The following is a 24,916-nucleotide window of genomic DNA, read 5'->3' on the forward strand; positions in this document are numbered from 1 at the left end:
GCAGGGGACATGGGTTCGAGCCCTGGTCTGGGAAGATCCCACATGCCGCGGAGCAACTAAGCCCGTGTGCCACAACTACTGAGCCTGTGCTCTAGAGCCCACGAGCCACAACTACTGAGCCCATGCACCTAGAGCCCATGCTCTGCAACAAAAGAAGCCACCGCAGTGAGAAGGCCGTGCACCGCAACAAAGAGTAGCCCCTGCTCACCGCAACTAGAGAAAGCCCGCGCACAGCAATGAAGACCCAATGCAGCCAAAAAAGAAAAAAAAGAAAAAAATTTGGCTAATAAATTTCTATCTCCCCTCGTGTTGGTCAGGTTTTCTTGTAAACTAATGGGAAGATGTTACATTTTTAAATATTCAACAAAATGGTTAAAATAACACTAGAAGAGTCCCTGGATTAATATCCAAAATATATAAGGAACTCATACAAATAAATAGCAGAAAAGCAAATAATCCAATTAAAAAATGGGCAAAGAACCTGAATAGATATTTTTCCAAAGAAGACGTACACATGGCCAACAGGTACATGAAAAGGTGCTCAACATCACTAATCACCAGGGAAATGCAAACCAAAACCACAGTGCAATATCACCTCATACCTGCCTGTTAGGATGGCTGTTATCAAAAAGATGAGAGATAAGCGTTGGTGAGGCTGTGGAGAAAAGGGAACACTTACACACTGTTGGTGAGAATGTAAATTGGTGCAGACACTATGGAAAGCAGTATGAAGCTTCCTCAAAAAATTAAAAAGAAAACCACCACATGATCCGGCAACACCAATTCTGAGGATATATTGGAAGGAAATGAAATCAGTCTCTAAGAGGTATTTGAACTTCTGTGTTCCCTGCAGCATTATTCACAGTAGTCAAGACATGGAAACAACCTAAGTGTCTGTCCGCCGATGACTGGATAAAGAAGATGTGGTGTGCACACATACACGCTGGAATGTTATTCAGCCACGAGAAAGAAGGAATTCCTGCCATGTGCGACCACATGGATGGACCTTGAGGGCATTATGCTGAGAGAAGTCAGACAGAGAAAGACAAATACTGTATGATCTCATTTATATGTAGAATCTAAAAAAGCCAAACTTGTAGAAGCAGAGAGTAGAATGGCGGTTCCCAGGGACTGTGGGTGGGAAAAGGGGAGAGGTTGGTCACAGGGTACCAATTTCCAGTTAGAAGATGGGTGAGTTCTGGGGAGCTCATGTACAGCATGGTGACTACAGTTAACAATTCTGTATCCTTTACTTCAAAGTTGCTAAGACAGTAGATCTTAAATATTTTCACTACCACCACAACAAAAAATGGTAATTATGTGATGTGATAGAGGTATTAACCTTCCTGTGGTAATCATTTCTCTCTCTCTCTCTCTCTCTCTCTCTCTCTCTATATATATATATATATATATATATATATATCTCGTCACATTGTACCCATTAAACTAATACAATGTTGTATGTTAACCCCTAAATTTTGTGCTCGCTTCAGCAGCACATATACTAAAAACTCGTAAATTTAAAAAAATGCCTTAAAAACAACTCATACCACCAAATCAGCAATAGTTTAATAAATTTTTTTAAAGTATTTTTAATTACAAAGTTTCTTATACTTCTAACAAATTAGATTTTTAAAAAATTTAAATAGCTCATTTCACCCTTGTCATCCTTTTAAATGTTCTCTTTTTGTAGGTTTCGTAAAGTATCTATCAGTACTATAGCACATGGCTATAATTCAGAAACAAACATATCTACTGGGGGACACACTGTCAAGGATGTCCCCCAGCAAAGTGAGGGGAGCAGGGCCTTCGTGGGCTGCCCCTTCTTGAGGGATCTTGAACTCATGAATAAAGGAAAATGAAGCTGGTCGATATCTTCCCTTCTCCTTTCTCTAGGGAGGGGTCAGCCATAAGGTCTGCAGGCCAAATCAGGCCCCTCTGCCTGATTTTGGAAGTAGCATTTTATGGGAACACGGCCACACCCATCATCCACATGTTGTCTGTGGTGGCTTCAGAAGTACGATGGCCGAGTTGAGCGGTTGACACAGAGACCATCTAGATTCCAAAACCTAAACTAGTTACTCTCTGGTCCTTTACAGAAAAAGTGTGCTGGCCCCCAAGACCCCTAAGGTGGGCTGTGAACTTAAAGGGGACTCTTGTAGCAGGCCTGCCTCTGTGAAGTCCTGGTAAGACTGGGAGAGGCCGAGAGCTCAGGGTTTTTGTATTTCAGGAAACCCAGTCTCCACAGATGCAACCGCAGTGTTCCCAGCACAGCACGTAATTGTGTTCTCCCCCCTCAGAAAACCATTTAACCAGGAGGCCTGTGAGTTACAGGTGATGAGACCGGCTCTGTCTCCACAGGGCCACGCCCCTGGAAAATGGGAAAGTCATCTCCTTCAGCGTCTGGGCAGAAGACCAGGAAAGAGACCAACTGGGCATGGCCGGGCATGGCCGTGCAGGGCCCGGGGCCACTGGCGGCCAAGGCAAAGGCTTGGGGTGGGGATTGGGGGCTGAAGAAAGGATTCAGGGACTGGGCGGTCTAGGTTAGGGGCCAGGAGAAGGAAGCTGTTCTAGCTTCAACATCTGGGGGTGGCTGCACTGAGTGAAGCCCAGAGAGTCAGGTGCATCACCCTGGGACCCTCACAGTCCGAGGGGTGTTGGGATGTACCTCAGTCTTCACCGGTTAACAGTGACAAGGGCACACCACCTAGTGCCTTGGGGGTCCGGCATGCCCTTCCCGGCCCCCTGCCATCTCTACTGTGGGATCAGAAGCACAGGCCTCGCAGGATTCAGGGAAGCAAAGGCAGAGCATCGGCCAGTGGATAAGTGCCCAGCGGCGGGGTCCGTGCTGGTCCTCTGCAAACGCTCCTTCCCGGAGAAGCCAAGCTGGCTGCAGAGAGGGGCTCAACATGGGCAACAGCTGGTGAGTGTCCTCAGAGCGGGACCCTCCCCGGGTGAGCCAGGAAGCCCTGTACTCAGTGAGGAGGGGGGCCAAGCCCCAGGGAGGAGCTGAGGAAGTGACATTCCACTCCGGCTGGAGATGGACTGAGCCGTGTTGAGGAGTGGTGTGGGAGCTGGGCCTGCGTCTTGCCTTTTGCTCCAGGAACATGTCATTTTCAATTCAGACCTCTTTGGTTTTACAGTGAACTCTTTAAACACAGGGTTGTTTTTAATCGTGGCAAAGGGATATCAAATAAGCAGAAGCTGTAGCTCCCTCTTCCATCCCCTCATGACTGAGGGTCCTGAATGGAGCCAGGGAGGGAGAGCTGACCTTCAACATCCCAAAACGCCAGGCAGAGAGGTGGGAGGTGAGTGGGGATGGTGCCTGGTGAAGGCCACGGCCAGGAGTGAATGACGGCCTTGTCCTGCCGAGGACTGGGTGCTTCGGCCCTGGGGCATTTTGGGTGACTCTATGAGGGACAGAGTCATGCCTGGATTGCTGGCACAGGCTCGTACAAAGGGAGGGATGTATCGCAGTGATTGTGACCTGAGTGGGGCAAGGGGGCAGCCTGGATCTTGAAGGGGGAGATGGAGGGGGCGTCTCTGGGAGCCGGTGCTCCAGTACCGAGGGAGGGTCCGAAGGGGAGCTGCCAGCACGCAGATCCCATTGACCCTCACCGTCTGGGCAAGTGCCCTGGATTTACTGCAGTGTTTTCACACCCTCATCATGGAGGCCGCTTTCTCTCTCTCTCTTTTTTTAAAATCGTGGTGAATACATATCATGAAATTTACCATCTTAACTGTTCTAAAGTTAACCATTCAGTGGCATTTAGTACATTCAAAATGTTGTGCAACCATCTCCTCTATCCAGTTCCAGAACTCCTTCATCTTCTCAAAAGGAAACCCTGGGGCTTCCCTGGTGGCGCAGTGGTTGAGAGTCTGCCTGCCGATGCAGGGGACACAGGTTCGTGCCCCGGTCCGGGAAGATCCCACGTGCTGCAGAGTGGCTGGGCCCGTGAGCCATGGACGCTGAGCCTGCGCATCCGGAGCCTGTGCTCCGCAACGGGAGAGGCCACAATAGTGAGAGGCCCGCGTACCGCAAAAAAAAAAAAAAAAAAAAAGGAAAGGAAACCCTGTACAGAGGAGCAGTCACCCGCACCTTCCCTGGCAACCACTAATTAATTACTCTCTGTCTCTGTGGATCTGCCTGTTCTGGGCATTTCATACACATGGAATCATATACTGTGTGGCTGTGGATTTTTTTAATACCATGTTTTAAAAGATTTCTCCTCCCCACTAAAAACTGGGCCAAAGTTCTAAACAGACATCTCGTCAAAGAAGATACACAGATACAAATAAGCACATGAAAAGATGCTCCATATCATATGTCATCAGGGAAGAGGCACTTAAAGCAACAATGAGACATGACTACACGCACATTAGAATGGCTCAAATCCAGAACACTGACAATACCAAACGCTGGGGAGCATGTGGAACAGCAGGAACTCTCATTCATTGCTGGTGGGGATACAACACGGCGCAGCCACTTTGGAAGAGAGTTTGGCGGTTTCTTACAATCCAGCAATCACACTCCTTGGTGTTTACCAAAAGGAGTTGAAGACACGGTCACACAAAAACCAGTACACAAATGTTTATCACAGCTTTATTCACAGTCACAAAAATTTGGAAGCAACCAAGATGTCCTTCAGTAGGTGATGGATAAATAAACTGTGGTACATTCAGACAATGGAATATTATTCAGTGGTGAGAAGAAATGAGCTATATTAAGTCATAAAAAGACATGGAGGAGGGAACCTTCGATGCATTTTGCCAAGTGAAAGAAACCAATCTGAGAAGGCTACTGTTTGATTCCAACTACAGGACATTCTGGAAAAGGCAAAACTATGGAGACAATAAATAGATCACTGGTTACCAGGGTTACAGAGGAGGGAGGGATGAGTAGGTGGGGCACAGAGGATATTTAAGGCAGTGAAACTACTCCGTATGATACTATAGTGCTGGATGCATAGCATCATACATTTGTCCAAACCCATAGAATGTACAACCCCAAGATGAACCCTAATGTAAACTACGGACTTCAGAATTAAGAATACTATGTCAGTATTGACTCATCAATTGTAACAAATGTCCCACATGAATACAAGATGTTAATAATAGGAAAAAAAGGGGGTTGAGGGGGCAGTGAGAGGGTAAGAGGCATATAGGAACTCTGTACTTTCTGGTCAATTTTTCTGTAAACCTAAAATTCCTCCCAAAAAAGTCTGTTAATTTTTTAAAATCTCTCTCTGTCATGTCAGAGATCATCAATTAAATAATTGATTTGTTTTCTCGGTTTTATTCAAAGACACATGTAACTGCCCTTCAAAACCTGAAAAAACAAACTCTATCCAGAGTGCAGGATCCTGCTGTTTTGGTTAGCTTGGGCAGGTTCTCACTGGTAAATGTACTATTTTTTTTTTTGCATATTCTTTTCCATTATAGTTTATTACAAGATACTGGATATAGTTCCCTGTGCTATACAGCAGGACCTTGTTGTTTATCTATTATATATATAGTAGTTTGTATCTGCTAATCCCAAACTCTTAATTTATCCCTTCCCCGCACCATGCTTTCCCCTCTGGTAACCTTAAGTTTGTTTTGTATGTCTGTGAGTCTGTTTCTGTTTTGTAAATAAGTTCATTTGTATCATATTTTACTCTTTTTTTTTTTTTTTTTGGCTGTGCCACGTGGCTGGCAGAATCTTAGTTCCCTAACCAGGGATGGAACCTGCGCCCCCTGCAGTGGAAGTCGGAGTCTTACCCACTGGACTGCCAGGAAATTCCCTGTATCATATTTTAGATTCCACATATAAGTGACATCATATGGTGTTTGTCTTGCTCTGTCTGACTTACCTCGCTTAGTATGATCATCTCTAGGTCCATCCATGTTGCTGCAGATGGCATGGTTTCATTCTTTTTCATGGCTGAGTAATATTCCATTGTATATATATACCACATCTTCTTTATCCATTCATCTGTTGATGGATAGTTAAGTTGCTTCCATGTCTTGGCTATTGTAAATAGTGCTGCCATGAACATTGGGGTGCATGTATCTTTTTGAATTAGAGTTTTCTCTGGATATATGCCTAGGAGTGGGATTGCTGGATCATATGATAACACTATTTTAAGTTTTTAAAGGATCCTCCATACTGTTTTCCATAATGGCTGCACCAGGTTAAATATACCATTTTTTTGTGTCTTTCATTAAGACCATTTTTCTGTGGGGGAGATGGCTCCAGCCCCACCCCACCCCCCTCACATACCCCATTTCTATCTCCCCATCTCTGGAACAGGGCTTTGTCCTGAATCACCTGAGGATGGGGTAAATTTAGGTTTTGACGGAGTCACAGGGTGGGGTTGGAGAGTCTTTGTTTCCAGCGGTTTCCCAGGTGGTCTGGTCAGGGGATCACCCTTCAGGTAGGAGGCTCTGGAGTTTGAAGATCTTAAAATAAATCTTCACGATTAAAGTAGTCCCTTGAGGGGCCAAGCCAGGAGCATTTGGTGAATTGGAATATCAGATTCCAAACTTGGCTCCACTAATTACAAAATGGGCGGGGTCCTGAGAAAGTTCCAGACCCCTCTGAGAACCATAAAGGAATTTTTTTGGATTCCTGACAGGTCCCCGGGAACCAGGCAGCCGTGTCACTTCTGCTGGCCACAACCAGGTTACCAAGTGGTCTGGGTGTTCCCGGGACTTTCCTGGGTTTCCTTCAGAAAGTCTCAAGTTCTGGCACACAGGGGCAGCTGACAACCCGGGATTCTTATTAGTGCTTTCCCACCAGCAAAGAAAGACACAAAAGATAAAAGTGAAACCAGCAGAACGCATCTCGGTCGGTACTCAGTAGTGCATAGGTTCTTCTGTCTCGGAGCAGAAGGAATTCAGCGAGAGGCAGGGTGACAGGTTAGGAAAGAGCTTATTAGTATAGGACGCTTGTGAGAGATATAAGCGGTCAGGCAAGGGAGTGCCGCACCGAGAACTTTGTGGCTACATTTTTATAATCAAAGGAAAAGTGGTGAGAGGAAAAAGACCGCCTTCTTCCTCATTCTTGAGTAGACGTCACGCTTCCGTCATCAGTTCCTCCTCCAGGTCGGGTGGGGGAGTTTTCTTGTCCCTACATGGTCAAGCTGACACTGTCATGGTGCAATAGAAATGAGCGATAACATATACTAAAATATGATGTCATCTCAGGTTTCAGTATAGTGTCACCTTTTCCTTATATTTTTGCTTTTAGTGTGAGCAGAGGACCATGTCCTAAAAGTCATTAACTTACTGACCTCACTGGGCATGATGTGGGTCTCATGCCACCATTGTGTTATTGTTTGGGGGCATGTCTCATGCTTCTGTTGCATGGTTTTGTTGCTAAGCAAGCCTGCTTGGTTTTGTGGTTAAGCAAACCTACTTTCTTGAACGATCATTAACTTACAGGGGTCTCCCATACTTTTTCCTTTACTTATGATCCTTTAGTGGGATTAACTAATCACCTACTCTGTCTCTTTACTCTGTCCCTATCAAAAGGACTGAGATTTATAGTGCCTTATTGCTTAAGAAGCCTTCAGGGACGGAGGCCAGGCAGGAGATGCCAAATCCCCCAGTCTCAGCAGAGACCAGAGGGGAATTGGGGATGGCATCCGCAGAATCGAAGGCTCGTCTCCGCAGCCCTGCCTGTGCTGGTAGCCGCCCTGCTTCCCAGATTACCTGCCCACACCATAGGAGTCTGGGGGGTGCAGGGACAGCCTGGTCACAGTGCAACGAATATCCTTGGGGTAGATTTAGAGACAGATGGGCTGAGTCCAACCGCAGGCAGGAAATTTCATTTCCAGACCTCCTTCAAATTCTTCTTTCCTGACTCACTATAGTCAAAGAACGTTTTGTTTTACAAACAAAGCCGAGAAGGCCTTCCAGCAGAGGCCCATCTCCCAGGGCCCAGGTATCTCTCTCCCTCCCCTGAAGTCTGGAGTTAAACTTGAATCTCAGGCAAACAGGACGATGGTCCGATGGTCCGTAGAAACACAGAGCGTGTGGGAGGAATGGTGCTGTTTCAGTGGTAAAGCCGTTGTTTCGCAGCTTTTTGCTACTGTTTTGATTCCCATTTATTACTTAGGGCCCCTGACTTTCACCTTGGAGATATTTTTTTCCAGTATGAGATAATATAAACTAAGCCATTGAACAGGAGACTACTCTATAACACAGTTTAATTTTTTTTTAATATCCCAAAGAAAAGGGATCTTTGCACTTTTAAGAAAGAAATCTTTTCTATTTCCAGAATACAAAAGATTTCCAGTTCTATTTCCACTTCTTGGGTAGAAGTTGAGCTGTAACGTTTTGGAAGCCATTGGAGGGACGCTGGGTCTCTTAAAGGCAGCCTGTCCTTGAACGCCCCCTCCCCCAATACAAAGTGTGCCCAGGTGGCCGGCATGATTGATGAGCAGTTAGTGGAGAAAAGGATGTTAGGGGCGGGGCAGGGAGGCAGAGGCCTAGGGCCTTGCAGGACCTCTCCTGGAAGGACAGCAAGGGACATCCAAGGTCTGTCCCCTGAGGGAGACAGTCAAGGTGAACGAGCTCCACTGTGAGGTTTTTGGGGTGAGAGCTGCTCTGAGTTCCGGGTCTCTCGGGTGTAGTTCTGCCACGCGCCCTGCTGTGCATGGACAGCGTTTATCCCTGAGTCGAATCTGCCCAAATTTCTAGTTTGTTTGTCAGCGACTGTTCCGCTACAATGGGCCAAGGGCGGCAAGACTCTCCTCTGAGGGGCACTGACCCCTCCCGGGCCATGTTTCCACACCTGTCCACACTTAGACCCAAGGGAAGATGTGAACATCCAGGCGTTTGGCCCTGCCCGCCTGGGGGTGGGGCCAGAACCCTTAGTTGGGGCAGCTTCCCAGGTGATTCCACTCTGCAGCCATGGGGAGAACCGTAGCTTTTGAAGCACCTGCTCTTCATGTAACCAGTGGGCTCCTTGAAGGGAACCCAGGCCCTGAGGGTGGGTTCTCCTCAAACGTGTATGACCATAAAGAAAGGAAATACAGGAGGGCTTGATAGCTAAGGATAGCTGGCAACTTCAAGTGAATTTACTCGAAACAGAGACTAAAATTTTACTCTAAACCAGTGGTTCTCAACCTCTAGCGTGCATTAGAATCTCCTGGGGGCTTGTTAAAATTCGGGTGGCTCCCCCCACCCCCATATTTCCTGCTTCAGCAGGTCAGGGCGGGCCCGAGCATGTTCATCACTAACACACTCCCAGATGAGATATGCTGATGCTGTGGGCCCAGGGAGCTACTGTGAGAACCACATTCAAAAGAGTGGGAAAAAAGTAAAAGGCTTGATTGAAGCGATTTTTAAAAATGAAAATTACAGAGAGTTTATTTTATCTAACATTTAATAAAAACACAGGTTGCAGGTGCCGTCAATTCTTAGAATAAAGAATGAATTAAGTGTGTGCGTGATGAGAGGAGTGGCAGGATGGGGAGGGGAATGGGGGAGGGGAATGGGGGAGGGGAATGGGGGAGGGGAATGGGGGAGGGGCAGCCGGGGATGCTCCCGGGACGCGGCTGGGCTGCGGCCAGGGCCAGCGCGCGTCAGAGATGTACTGGCACCATCCACGGCAGTTTTGAAGGACTCAGGGAGCTGGCAGGAGGGACAGGGCGCGGGCCCCAGATGAATCGGAAATGTAAACGCCTGACGTTAGGTTTTGGTTCCCGAGGCATCCGTTTCAAAAGACGTCCGTTGTGAACGAACTGTTGGCAGCTGCATGGTACAGCCACCTGCAAAACAGCCAGGTAGGGATCCAGGCCCCCGCGACCACGAAGCTGCCCTTTCAGCGGCCCTGGAGGACCTAGATAACCAGGTGCTGAGTGACCCGGCCTCCGGTTTCCTGAGCCGTAATTCTCACTCTTATGCTTCAGTTAGCCCCTGAGTGACCCCTCGAAACCCCAGACACGCCTCCCTCGGACCCTAATAAAGGCAGAGCCTGGGGTCACCTCTCTCCCCACCACCTTGCTGTGTGGCCCTGGGCATGCCCTGTACCCTCCAGGACCTGTGAGGGATAAATCTTGTTTCCCCCTCCCACCAGATGGAGCCATGGTGAGGGAACCCTCTGTCTGGAGCCTGAGGCTCAACCCTGCCTGCCCCCCAAACTCAGAGCCCCTCCTCAGGCTGAAGCCGGGCGAGGGCTCTTCTTGACCAATCCTTTAGACAGGTTCCCCTGAGCCCTCTTTTCGGCAGGGCTGGTCCAGGGCCCGCCTAAGCCAGTCTCGGCAGAGAATCCTGCTATGTCACCCCACCCTTGCCATCAGACCAAGCCCCTCATCCTCACTTTGATGTCTACTCCTCGACCTGCCTTTAGCAAGAATCCCCCTCCCGTTGTCTCCTTTTAGTAATTTCCCCCCTACGGACGCCCTCACTGCTCCTTGCCTGTTTACCCCAGCTATCTCTGCTGCCCTCGGAGACGAGCACAGCTTTTTCCTCTATCACAACAGGACCGAATAAAACCCGGCTTTCTCGCTCAAACCAGCGTGCGGCTCCTTTGAGCACGAGGCCTGTCTGTCAAACACCTGTTTTCATGGGAGCATTACCCACCATCCCCTGCCCTGTGCAGGCAGAGGCATTTGGCTGCAAGAGCCTCCCGCTAACCCACCCAGCCTCCCAGCCTGGCTGGCTTGGACTCCAGGCGCGTCTGTGCCTTGTGGGGCCTCACCCCCGGGCTTGCTAGACAGAGACCCCAGGCCTCCAGGGTGCCTAGCCTGGCAGTGACCTCCGGAAACTTTGCGGGCTGGAGACGTCTCTCTGGCCACCCTGCCTTCTTTGTGAAGCCCGAGGCCCCTGCTGAGCCAGCCTGGCCGGTGGGGTTCTGCTCTCCCTTTGTGCCCAAGGCCAGGGGCAAGGATACGGCTGGGCAGAGGACAAAGCCGCCTGTCCTGCTGTCCCTTCTGCCGGGAACTCAGCCTGAGGACATGTAGCAGTGCCAAAGTAGACACAGGGAGGCTGCGTGTGGTGGGGACAGTGACGAGAGCCAGATGGCCCAGTCTCCCGCCCACCGCAAGCATCCCCAGCTGAGGAAAATCGTCCTGCAGTTGTATTTAATGATGGGTCACGTCTGTGGAAACTTGTCTTCCAAGTTAATTCGGCAGGAGGAAGAGCTCCCAGGGAACTGTAAGTAGAGGGAGAGCCTTTCGGCGCATCCCCCATGGCTGTGACTGTCAGAGCAAAGGAAATGAGGGAACCAGGTGTCTCAGCTGGCAGAGGGGACTGTGGCCAGCCACCCACTGCTCGGCCCCAAATGCATTTCCCAGTTAGGAAGTGTTTCACACCGCCTGGCATTTCCGAAGGGCCCGCTGTTTCCCCCACAGTGTGGACATAGCGAAAGCTAATTGTGCCACCTAGAACCTGGGGGTCCTCCCCTGGCTTCTCTGCTCAGGTGGGACTTCAGGTGGGACCCACTGGGAAGCACCTTCCTCCACGTCACTCCTGAGTCTCTCTACTCCAGGCAGGGCGTCCACCCTGAGCCCAAGCCTGTGGTTTCATGGCCAAGGGGACGTCTGCCCGACTCCCTGCCATGTCCACCATTTCACCATCTGATGTTTGGTCCTTTGTGTCTTGGCACACGTAGACCCCGGAGAGCACAATTTTGGTGGAAGTTGGAGCAGCTAGAGCCTTGATCTACAGTTTCAAACTGTTCCTCGGAAGAGTGATGGGGCTTAAAGGAAAGAACGGTTTCATGCTCAACTATGTTAGGGGAAATGCTGGGTTAGTTGAGGTTAAACAGTCTTTGCAGCAGGACTTGTCAGAGCCTTTGTTCCTCAGTGATGTTTATTGAAGGACTGCCGCAGGCCTGGTACAGGACCAGGTCCTGGGGTGGCAGTGCTCATCAAAAGGGATGGGCCTTAGAAAGAGGGGAAGTGGATAACTGATGCCTAATTAGTGCCTAATTGCAGCTGTCATGGTGATGCAGCGAGCAGTGCTGGGTGCTCAGCAAACAGAGACCGAGGGAGTGAACGGTCCATGGGGGGCCCTTTCTGGGAAAGATGCCACAGCTGAGGGTGAGGAGGAATTAGGTATTTGTGTGCACGTGTAGGTGTGTGTGTGCAGGCATGCAGGATTCTATCCTGGGCAGGAAGCCCCTCTGGTGAGTGGGTGTCTTGGAGGAGCTGGAAGAAGCCAGCGCAGCTGGGGCATGGGGCATTCGGGTCGAGACTGGGGGAATGGTGTGAGTGAGCAAGGGCCAAGTCCTACAAGGCCCTCGAGGTTTGTTTGGATTTTCTCCTAGGAGCACTAGGAAGCTGTTGATGGGTTTTAAGTGTTGTGTTGACATGACAGTTGTCTTTTTTTGCTTGTTTGTTTTTGGTGGGGTTTTTTTGAATTTATTTTTTTATATGGCAGGTTCTTATTAGTCATCCATTTTATACACATCGGTGTATACATGTCAATCCCAATCTCCCAATTCATCACACCACCACCTCCACCCCCCGCCGCTGTCCCCCCTTGGTGTCCATATGTTTGTTCTCTACACCTGTGTGTCTATTTCTGCCCTGAAAACCAGTTCATCTGTACAATTTCTCTAGGTTCCACATATATGCGATAATATACAATATTTGTTTTTCTCTTTCTGACTTACTTCACTCTGTATGACAGTCTCTAGATTCATCCACGTCTCTACAAATAACCCAATTTCGTTCCTTTTTATGGCTGAGTAATATTCCATTGTATATATGTACCACATCTTCTTTATCCATTCGTCTGTCGATGGGCATTTAGGTTGCTTCCATGACCTGGCTATTGTAAATAGTGCTGCAATGAACATTGGGGTGCATGTGTCTTTTTGAATTATGGTTTTCTCTGGGTATATGCCCAGTATTGGGATTGCTGGGTCATATGGTAATTCTATTTTTAGTTTTTTAAGGAACCTCCATACTGTTCTCCATAGTGGCTGTATCAATTTACATTCCCACCAACAGTGCAAGAGGGTTCCCTTTTCTCCACACCCTCTCCAGCATTTGTTGTTTGTAGATTTTCTGATGATGCCCATTCTAACTGGTGTGAGGTGATACCTCATTGTAGTTTTGATTTGCATTTCTCTAATAATTAGTGATGTTGAGCGGCTTTTCATGTGCTTCTTGGCCATCTGTATGTCCTCTTTGGAGAACGTCTATTTAGGTCTTCTGCCCATTTTTGGATTGGGTTGCTTCTTCTTTTAATATTGAGCTGCATGAGCTGTTTACATATTTTGGACATTACTCCTTTGTCCGTTGATTTGTTTGCAAATATTTTCTCCCATTCTGAGGGTTGTCTTTTCGTCTTGTGTGTAGTTTCCTTTGATGTGCAGAAGCTTTGAAGTTTCATTAGGTCCCATTTGTTTATTTTTGTTTTTATTTCCATTACTCTAGGAGGTGGATCAAAAAAGATCTTGCTGTGATTTATGTCAAAGAGTGTTTTTCCTCTAAGAGTTTTATAGTGTCCAGCCTTACATTTAGGTCTTTAATCCATTTTGAGTTTATTTTTGTGTATGGTGTTAGGGAATGTTGTAATTTCATTCTTGGACATGTAGCCGTCCAGTTTTCTCTTATTGAAGAGACTGTCTTTTCTCCATTGTATATCCTTGCCTCCTTTGTCATAGATTAGCTGACCATAGGTGTGTGGGTTTACCTCTGGGCTTTCTATCCTGTTCCATTGATCTGTATTTCTTTCTTTGTGCCAGTATCATATTGTCTTGATTACTGTAGCTTTGTAGTATAGTCTGAAGTCAGGGAGTTTGATTCCTCCAGCTCTGTTTTTTTACCTCAAGACAGCTTTGGCTATTCGGAGTCTTTGGTGTCTCCATACAAATCTTAAGATTTTTTGTTCTGGTTCTGTTGGTAATTTGATAGGGATTGCATCGAATCTGTATATTGCTTTGGGTAGTATAGTCATTTTCACAATATTGATTCTTCCAATCCAAGAACATGGTATATCTCTCCATCTGTTGGTATCATCTTGAATTTCTTTCATCAGTGTCTTCTAGTTTTCTGCATACAGGTCTTTTGTCTCCCTAGGTAGGTTTATTCCTAGATATTTTATTCTTTTTGTTGTAATGGTAAATGGGAGTGTTTCCTTAATTTATATTTCAGATTTTTCATCATTAGTGTATAGGATGCAAGAGATTTCTGTGCATTCATTTTGTATCCTGCAACTTTACCAAATTCATTGATTAGCTCTAGTAGTTTTCTGGTGGCATCTTTAGGATTCTCTATGTATAGTATCATGTCATCTGCAGACAGTGACAGTTTTACTTCTTCTTTTCCAATTTGTATTTCTTTTTCTTCTCTGGTTGCCATGGCTAGGACTTCCAAAACTATGTTGAATAATAGTGGTGAGAGTGGATATCCTTGTCTTTTTCCTGATCTTAGAGGAAATGCTTTCAGTTTTTCACCATTAAGAATGATGTTTGCTGTGGGTTTGTCATATATGGCCTTTGTTACGTTGAGTTAGGTTCCCTCTATGCCCATTTTCTGGAAAGTTTTTATCATAAATGGGTGTTGAATTTTGGCAAAAGCCTTTTCTGCATCTATTGAGATGATCATATGGTTTTTATTCTTCAATTTGTTAATATGGTTTATCACATTGATTGATTTGCATATACTGAAGGATCCTTGCATCCCTGGGATAAATCCCACTTGATCATGGTGTATGATCCTTTTAATGTGTTGCTGGATTCTGTTTGCTAGTATTTTGTTGAGCATATTTGCATCTATGTTGCTCAGTGATATTGGCCTGTAGTTTCCTTTTTTGTGACATCTTTGTCTGGTTTTGGTATCAGGGTGATGGTGGCCTCGTAGAATGAGTTTGGGAGTGTTCCTCCCTCTGCTATATTTTGGAAGAGTTTGAGAAGGATGGGTGTTAGCTCTTCTCTAAATGTTTGATAGAATTCACCTGTGAGGTCATCTGGCCCAGGGCTTTTGTTTGATGGAAGATTTTTAATCACAGTCTCAATTTCAGTGTTTGTGATTGGTCTGTTTATATTTTCTATTTCTTCCTGGTTCAGTCTCGGAAGGTTGTGCTTTTCTAAGAATTTGTCCATTTCTTCCAGGTTGTCCATTTTATTGGCATATAATTGCTTGTAGTAATCTCTCATGATCCTTTGTATTTCTGCGATGTCAGTTGTTACTTCTCCTTTTTCATTTCTAATTCTATTGATTTGATTCTCCCTTTTTTTCTTGATGAGGCTGGCTAATGGTTTGTTTATCAATTTTGTTTATCTTCTTAAAGAACCAGCTTTTAGTTTTATTGATCTTTGCTATTGTTTTCTTTGTTTCTATTTCATTTATTTCTGCTCTGATCTTTATGATTTCTTTCCTTCTGCTAACTTTGGGTTTTGTTTGTTCTTCTTTCTCTAGTTCCTTTAGGTGTAAGGTTAGATTGTTTATTTGAGATTTTTCTTGTTTCTTGAGGTAGGCTTGTATTGCTATAAACTTCCTTCTTAGAACTGCTTTTGCTGCATCGCATAGGTTTTGGATCATCGTGTTTTCATTGTCATTTGTCTCTAGGTACTTTTTCATTTCCTCTTTGTTTGTTTGTTTGTTTTTTTTTTTTTTTTGCTGTACGTGGACCTCTCACTGTTGTGGCCTCTCCCATTGCGGAGCACAGGCTCCAGATGCACAGGCTCAGCGGCCATGCCTCACGGGCCCAGCCACTCCACGGCATGTGGGATCTTCCTGGACCGGGGCACGAACCTGTGTCCCCTGCATTGGCAGGCGGGCTCTCAACCACTGCGCCACCAGGGAAGCCCTCATTTCCTCTTTGATTTCTTCAGTGAGCTCTTGGTTATTTAGTAACGTGTTATTTAGCCTCCATGTGTTTGTGTTTTTTACATTTTTTTCCCTGTAATTGATTTCTAATCTCACAGCATTGTGGTCAGAAAAGATTCTTGATATGATTTCAATTTTCTTAAGTTTACTGAGGCTTGATTTGTGACCCAAGATGTGATCTATCCTGGAGAATGTTCCGTGTGCACTTGAGAAGAAAGTGTAATCTGCTGTTTTTGGATGGAATGTCCTGTAAATATCAATTAAATCTATCTGGTCTATTGTGTCATTTAAAGCTTGTGTTTCCTTATTAATTTTCTGTTTGGATGATCTGTCCATTGGTGTAAGTGAGGTGTTATAGTCCCCCACTATTATTGTGTTACTGTTGATTTCCTCTTTTATAGCTTTTAGAAGTTGCCTTATGTATTGAGGTGCTCCTATGTTGGGTGCATATATATTTATAATTGTTATATTTGCTTCTTGGATTGATCCCTTGATCATTATGTAGTGTCCTTCTTTATCTCTTGTAACATTCTTTATTTTAAAGTCTATTTTATCTGATATGAGTATTGCTACTCCAGCTTTCTTTTGATTTCCATTTGCATGGAATATCTTTTTCCATCCCCTCACTTTCAGTCTGTATGTGTCCCTAGGTCTGAAGTGGGTCTCTTGTAGACAGCATATATATGGGTCTTGTTTTTGTATCTATTCAGAGAACCTGTGTCTTTTGGTTAGAGCATTTAATCCATTCACGTTTAAGGTAATTATCGATATGTATGTTCCTATTACCATTTTCTTAATTGTTTTGGGTTTGTTTTTGTAGGTTCTTTTCTTCTCTTGTGTTTCCCACTTAGAGAAGTTCCTTTAGCATTTGTTGTAGAGCTGATTTGGTGGTGCTGAATTCTCTTAGCTTTTGCTTGTCTGTAAAGCTTTTGATTTCTCCATCGAATCTGAATGAGATCCTTGCCAGGTAGAGTAATCTTGGTTGTAGGTTCTTCCCTTTCATCACTCTAAATATGTCCTGCCACTCCCTTCTGGTTTGTAGAGTTTCTGCTGAGAAATCAGCTGTTAACCTTATGGGAGTTCCCTTGTATGTTATTTTTTGTTTTTCCCTTGCTCCTTTCAATAATTTTTCTTTGTCTTTAATTTTCGCCAATTTGATTACTATGTGTCTTGGTGTGTTTCTCCTTGGGTTTATCCTGTATGGGACTCTCTGCACTTCCTGGACTTGGGTGGCTATTTCCTTTCCCATGTTAGGGAAGTTTTCGACTCTAAGCTCTTCAAATATTTTCTCGGGTCCTTTCTCTCTCTCTTCTCCTTCTGGGACCCCTATAATGCGAATGTTGTTGCATTTAATGTTGTCCCAGAGGTCTCTTAGGCTGTCTTCATTTCTTTTCATTCTTTTTTCTTTGTTCTGCAGCAGTGAATTCCACCATTCTATCTTCCAGGTCACTTATCTGTTCTTCTGCCTCAGTTATTCTGCTATTGATTCCTTCTAGTGTATTTTTCATTTCAGTTATTGTATTGTTCCTCTCTGTTTGTTCTTTAATTCTTCTAGGTCTTTGTTAAACATTTCTTGCATCTTCTCGATCTTTGCCTCCATTCTTTTTCCGAGGTCCTGGATCATCTTCACCATCATCATTCTGAATTCTTTTCCTGGAAGGTTGCCTATCTCCACTTCATTTAGTTGTTTTTCTGGGGTTTTATCTTGTTCCTTCATCTGGTACATAGCCCTCTGTCTTTTCATCTTGTCTATCTTTCTGTGAATGTAGTTTTTGTTCCACAGGCTGCAGGATTGTAGTCCTTCTTGCTTCTGCTGTCTGCCCTCTCGACAGTTGTCTTTTGAAAGATGCTCTGGGGGATGTGCTGCTGGGACGAGAGTGGGTGTGGAGAAGGAGAGAGGGTGTTTGTAGACCCCAGGGTTGGGGAGGGGGTAATGCAGCTTGGACCAGAGGGCAGTAGCCGTGGAGGAAGGTGGACCTGTCCAGAGACGTTGAGGAGGCAGAATTGACTGGTGTCGACAGTGGAAGCCAGGACCCCTCTGGTGCCTGAGCAGCTGGCTGGTCATCCACTGGGTCAGCAAAGCCTTAAGGAACACCAGGTGTGGGGGTGTGTGCAAGGAGGTGGGGAGAGGGGGAGAGGTCAGTTTTGTGCACTCTGACTTTGAGGTGGTACTTCCAAATAGTAACCTTGAGCTCTGAGAATGGCTCTAGGCCAGCGTGATGGAGACTGGTTACTGTCCACAGATCCCCTTTATCCACTTAGTAACATGTCAACTTAAAAAAACCACACAATTTAAGAACTGTGAGTTGAGTTTTTTCAGTGTCTTATTCAGCTGAGTATAACCTGGGAGACAGCCTCTCAGATGGCTCTGAGAAACTGCTCTGAAGAGGTAAGAGAGGAGCCAGGATGTATATGAATTTTTTTGCTGGAATAAACATGTCACATCAAAAGATGACTCCTAATCACAACGAACAGTCACATCTCAAGTTAATAATTCTAGTGCTTTTCTTTCTTTTTTTTTTCTTTTTTTTCTTTTGGATTTCAACCACTTTATTTGTTTTCAGGGCACACCTTATAGCATTGTATTATAGGAATCGAGCAGTATATCAACAAAAAATGTTTTTCTAGAAGTTTTCTATATATGGGAAGATTCAAGAATCTGGGGTGATTGAAATTTTTCTTTAGATATGTGTCTTAACTATCTAGGGGCAGGTATCCAAAGCTCAGAATGCTTCCTGTTTTTCTCCATCCTCAGTGCCCCTCAGGCATGCAGTCAGTGGGCAGCTACAGTGGCTAAGGGCTTGACCCTTGTAGACCTGGAATTCTGGGCAACCTTTTCCTTTTCTTTACAAACCCAACCCTCCAAGTCTGGGGGACACGTGGATGCCAGGTAGAGACTACAATTCCAGCCTCCCTTGCAGCTAGGTGTCCGTGTGACCAGGCACGGGCCAGTAGGGTGTGAGCAGAGTGGCTTGAGCGCCATCTGGACTAACCAGTAAAGACACGTCCCTCCCCCCAGTTCCGCTCCTCCCGCATCCCAAGTACAGTGGACAGAGAGAAAGCCAAGTGAGTGTCTTCACGGAGAGAAAGAGATGGATACAGACATTCCAGGCAATTCTTTAGAGAAGGGTGGCCGCGAAGCGAGTGGAAGTAGAAGGCAGGGTGAGTTTGAGGAGGGTTTTCTTCTAAGATGGTAACGGCTTGTTCATTTCTCAAAGATGATGGCAGAAAGAGGTTCCAAGGCAGAGACGAGGACGGGCAGGAGGAGAGGGGACCCAGGGCACGGTAGAAGGGTTCACCTACACGAGAGAGGGCTACAACTCAGTTTTATCAGGTTTCATTGTGGACATTTTAGAAAGTTGGTTCCAATGGTTCCAGTTTTCTACCTGAGGTAAAAGGTGAGACTGTCTGCTGGGGGGGAGGGGAAAGGTCAGGGACTTGAGAAAAATTAAGACTCAGAGGAATTGTCCTAGAGCACAGTAGAGTGAGCTGACAAAAGTTAATTGAAAACAAAAACAACCCAGCAGCAACCTGGCAGTGTGTAGATCAGGTGAGTGTACAGGTGTGTGATTCCCCCCCCCCCCAGCAGCACTGAGCCTGGGTACCAGTCCAACAAAGGGAGATGGTCAGTATTACCATGGGGTGTAAGGAAAGGACCAGTGGCAAGGTCAGTGCAAGTGTGATACACGATGGCCCTGGGAATCAGAGAGAGGGAGGGATGGAGGAGAAGACAGCAGGGGATGATGGAGGAGGGCAAGCAGAGGCGCCCACAGGAACTGGAGGGACAAATTAAAGCAGGGCATGAACATGCTGGAAGCAACTGAGGAGGCCGAGGAGCCAGGAGGCCAGGGAGTGATGAGGTTGTCTCTGTGGTCCCTGAAGTCCCCTAGGGGATGTGGGAAATAAGGGTGCAGGGGACTGCCTCCTGACAGTGACCTAGAGTCCAGAGTCCTGCATGAGTACAGATGTCTGGGATGTGGAGGGGGAGGCACAAAAGTGGCAGGAGAGCCCGGGTCTCAGAGTGAAGTGGGGATTTGTGTGTGTGGTAAAATAGACTCTGTTGTGCTGGTCTTAGCCTATCAACCACCAGTGTTGTGGTTGGAAAAGCCCTGTGGTTCTTACTGTGATTGCAAGATGCCCTTCAGCAATAACCGTCCAGAAACTTGGAAAGAATTAGAAGTTTACTACTTCCAAGACCTGTGTATGTAAGTTTACTACTTCCAAGACCTGTGTATGTAAGTTTACTACTTACATACACAGCACATCTGGGGGCACACAGTGAGGTCATGTGTGTGTGGGGGGGTGTACCTGAGCTTGTGCTTTTATTGGGGTAGAGGGTGGGGGCCTAGGGTTCTGAGGGCTCACTCTTTATTGGTGAACTTAAAACATAAGAGTGGGAATTTAAAGCGCAGGAAGAGAAAAAATAAACAAAACCAAAAACAAGTAGCCCAAATTGTCAGTTATTAAAATCAACCAAGATCTCTAAAACAAAGGAGCTTCAGTTTGGGGGGTGGCCTGGCTCTTGATCTGGTCACGCGGCTGGCAATGTGTTGAAGGGGATGCCTCGGCAATGAAAGTTTAATTCAGGCGCTAGCACCACAAAAAAGAGAAAAAAAAAAACTGTCAGAGCTTACACTACATATACATAAAATAAAAGTTACCATTCTGACCATTCTTAAGTGGCATTAAGTACATTCACACTGTGGTGTAACCAATCACCACCGTCCATCTCCGGAAATTTTTCATCTTCCCAAACCGAAATTCTGTCCCCATTAAACACTAACTCGCCGTGCTTCCATCTTCTAGCCTCTGGCAACCTCTATTCTACTTCCTGTCCCTATGAGTTTGACTACTCCAGGGACCTCATGTAAGTTCATTTCCCTGATGAGTTGCATTTCCCTGAAGACTAATGATGTTGAGCATCTTTTCATGTACTTATCAGTCATTTGCCTGCCTTACGTGGAGAAATGTCTATATCCTTGACCCATTTTTAATTATGTTTGTGTATTTATTATTGTGTTATGAGTTCTATATATTTTTTGAATACAAGTCCCTTATCGGCTATATGATTTGCGAATATTTTCTCTCATGCTGAGGGCTGTTTTTTCACTTTCTTCATAGTGTCCTTTGAAGCACAAAAGTTTTTAATTCTTCTTTTATTGATACACTTGATTTACAATGTTGTGTTAACTTCTGCTGTATAGCAAAGTTACTCAGTTATACATATATACACATTCTTTTTAAAATTCTTTTCCATTATGGTTTATCCCAGGACATTGAATATAGTTCCCTGTGCTATGCAGTAGGACCTTGTTGTCTATCCATTCCATATGTAACAGTTTGCATCTACTAACCCCAAACTCCCAGTCCAACCCTCCCCAAACCCCTCCCCGTTGGCAACCACAAGTCTGTTCTCTATGTCTTTGAGTTTCTTTCTGCTTTGTAGATAGGTTCATTTGTGCCTTATTTTAGAGTCCACATATAAGTGATATCGTATGGTATTTGTCTTTTTCTTTCTGACTTACTTCACTTAGTGTGATAATCTCTAGTTGCATCCATGTTGCTGCAAATGGCATTATTTTGTTCTTTTTTATGGCTGAGTAGTATTCCATTGTATGTATGTACCACATCTTTATCCATTCATCTGTCAATGGACATTTAAGTTGTTTCCATGTCTTGGCTATTGTGAATAGTGCTGCTATGAACATAGGGGTGCATGTGTCTTTTTGAATTATAGTTTTGTCTGGATATATACCCAGGAGTGGGATTGCTGGATCATATATGGTAATACTATATTTAGTTTTCTGAGGAACCTCCATATTGTTTTCCATAGTGACTGCACCAACTTACATTCCCACCAACAGTGTAGGAGGGTTCCCTTTGCTCCACACCCCTTCCAGCATTTTTTATTTGTAGACTTTTTAATTATGGACATTCTGACTAGTGTGAGGTGATACCTCATTATAGTTTTGATTTGCATTTCTTGAATAATTAGTGATATTAAGCACGTTTTCATGTGCCTATTGGCTATCTTTCTGTCTTCTTTGGAGAAATGTCTATTTAGGTCTTCTGCCCATTTTTCGATTGAGTTGTTGGGTTTTTTTTTGTTGTTGAGCCATATGAGCTGTTTGTATATTTTGGAAATTAAGCTCTTGTTGGTTGCCTCGTTTGCAAATGTTTTCTCCCATTCTGTAGGTTGTCTTTTCGTTTTGTTTATGGTTTCCTTTGCTGTGCAAACACTTATAAGTTTGATTAGGTCCCATTTGTTTATTTTTGCTTTTATTTCTATCGCCTTGGGAGACTGACCTAAGAAAACATTGGTACAATTTATGCCGGAGAATATCTTGCCTATGATCTCTTCTAGGAGTTTTATGGTGTCATGACTTATATTTAAGTCTTTAAGCCATTTTGAGTTTATTTTTGTGCATGGTGTGAGGGTGTGTTCTAACTTCATTGATTTACATGCAGCTGTCCAACTTTCCCAGCAGCATTTGCTGAAGAGACTGTCTTTTCCTATTTTATATCCTTGCCTCCTTTGTCAAAGATTAATTGACCATAGGTGTGTGGGTTTATTTCTGGGCTCTCTATTCTGTTCCATTGATCTGTATGTCTATTTTGTGCTAATACCACACTGTTTTCATTACTGTAGCTTTGTAGTATTGTCTGAAGTCTGGTCGGGTTATGCTTCCTGCTTTGTTCTTTTTCCTCAGGATTGCTTTGGCAATTCTGGGTCTCTTATGGTTCCGTATAAATTTTAGGATTATTTGTTCCAGTTCTGTGAAAAATGTCATGGGTAATTTGATAGGGATTGTGTTAAATCTGTATATTGTTTTGGGTAGTATGGCCATTTTAACAATATTAATTCTTCCAATCCATGGGATATCTTTCCATTTCTTTGAATCATCTTTAATTTCTTTTATTAATGTTTCACAGTTCTCAGCATATAAGTCTTTAACCCCCTTGGTCAGGTTTAGCACTAAGTATTTTATTTTGAGGGGTGTGATTTTAAAAGTTTTCTTTTTTTTAAACATTCCCTTTCTGATATTTCATTGTTAAAGAAATGCAACCAATTTCTGTATGTTAATCTTGTGTCCTGCTACCTTGCTGAATTCAGTTGTCAGTTCTAGTAGTTTTTGTGTGGAGTCTTTAGGGTTTTCTATGTATAGTATCATGCCATCTGCATGTAAGGACAGCTTTACCTCTTCCCTTGCAATTTGAATACCTTTTATTTCTTTTTCTTATCTGATTGCTATGTCTCAAACTTCTAATACTGTTTCGAAGAGAAGTGGTGAGAATGGGCATCCTTGTTCCAGATTTTAGCAGGAAGGCTTTCAGCTTTTCACCATCGAGTATTATATTGGTTGTGGGTTTGTCATAAAAAGCTTTTATTATGTTGAGATATGGTCCCTCTGTACCCACTTTGGTAAAAGTTTTTATCATGAATGGATGTTGAATTTTGTCAAATGCTTCTTCGGCATCTATTGAGATGATCATGTCGTTTTTGTCTTTTCTTTTGTTGATGTGGTGTATTACATTGATTTTTGCGTATGTTGAGCCATCCTTGCGAACTTGGGATGAATCCTACTTGGTCATGGTGTATGATCTTTTTTATGTATTGTTGTATTTGGTTTGGTAATATTTTGCTGAGATTTTTTGCATCTATACTCATCAAAGATATTGGCCTATAATTTTCTTTTTTGGTGGTATCTTTGTCTGGTTTTGGTATCAGGGTGATGGTGGCTTCATAGAATGCCTTTGGGAGTGTTCCCTCCTCTTCAGTCTTTTGGAAGAGTTTGAGAAGGATTAGTAAAAGTTCCTCTTTAAATGTTTGGTAGAATTCGCATATGAAGCCATCTGGTCCTGGACTTTTGTTTGTAGGGACTATTTTTGGTTACATATTCTATTTCATTTCTAGTGATTTGTCTGTTCAAATTATCTATTTTTCTTGATTCAGTTTTGGTGGGCTATATGTTTCCAGAAAGTTGTCCATTTCTTCTAGGTTGTCCAGTTTCTTGGCCAATAATTGTTCATAATATTCTCTTATGGGTTTTTTCCCCCCAACATCGGTTGATGTTTCTTCTCTTGCATTTCTTATTTTGTTTATTTGGGTTCTCTCTCTTTTCTTCTTGGTAAGCCATGCCACAGGTTTGTCAATTTTGTGTATCCTTTCAAAGAACCAGCTCTTGGTTTTATTGCTTTTTTTTTCTATTTTTTAATCTCTGTTTTGTTTCCTCTCTGATATTTATTATTTCCTTCCTTCTGCTGACTTTAAGTTTTGTTAAAAGTTTTTAATTTTGATGAGGCCTAATTTGTCTTTTTCTTTGGTCACTTATGCTCTTGGTGTCATATATAAGAAACCATTGCTTCATTCAAGGTTATAAAGATCTACTCCTATGCTTTATGCTAAGAGTTTTATAATTTTAGCTCTTACATTTAGGTCTTTGATCCATTTTTTAGTTAATTTTTTAGGTGGTGTGAGATGAGGGTCCAACTTCATTCCTTCGCATGTGTTCCAATACTATTTATTGAAAAGACTCTTCTTTTCCCAATTGAATTGTCTTTGTACCCTTGTCTAAAATCAGTTGCCCATAAATGTATGTGTTTCTTTTTGGACTCATCAGTTCTATTCCATTGATCTGTCCTTACAGCAGCCACACTCGGTCCTAATTACCATAGCTTTCTAGTAAGTTTTTAAAATAATTTTTTACTGAAGTATAGTTTATTTAAAATGTTTCAGGTGTACAGCAAAGTGATTCAGTTATAGATATATCTATTCTTTTTCAAATTCTTTTCCATTATAGGTTATTACAAGATATTATAGTTCCCTGTGCTATACAGTAGGTCCTTGTTGTTTATCTGTTTTATATATAGTAATCTGTATCTGTTAATCCCAAATTCCAAACTTATCCCTCCCCACTTTGGTAACCATAAGTTTGTTTTCTATGTCTGTGAGTCTATTTCTTTTTGTAAATAAGTTCATTTGCATCATTTTTTTAGATTCTACATATACGTGATATCATAATGATATTTGTCTTTGAGTTACTTCATTTAGTATGATCATCTCTAGGTCCATCCATGTTGCTGTAAATGGCATTACTTCATTCTTTTTTTATGGCTGAGTAATATTTCCTTGTATATATACC

At 44.1% G+C, this 24,916-nt stretch overlaps 1 protein-coding gene across 1 annotated transcript in view; it reads left to right on the plus strand.

The window, feature by feature from the left end:
* The window catches only part of DNAH17 (dynein axonemal heavy chain 17), a 175,593-nt gene that overhangs the window by 36,007 nt on the left and 114,670 nt on the right, over positions 1–24,916 (plus strand). The gene's annotated exons all lie outside the window — the stretch shown is intronic.

This window comes from Delphinapterus leucas, chromosome 19, assembly GCF_059928025.1.
Source record: "Delphinapterus leucas isolate spDelLeu-1000000601 "Yukka" chromosome 19, BTC_Dleu_Yukka2, whole genome shotgun sequence".
In the NCBI taxonomy this organism is placed as follows: Eukaryota; Metazoa; Chordata; class Mammalia; order Artiodactyla; family Monodontidae; genus Delphinapterus; species Delphinapterus leucas.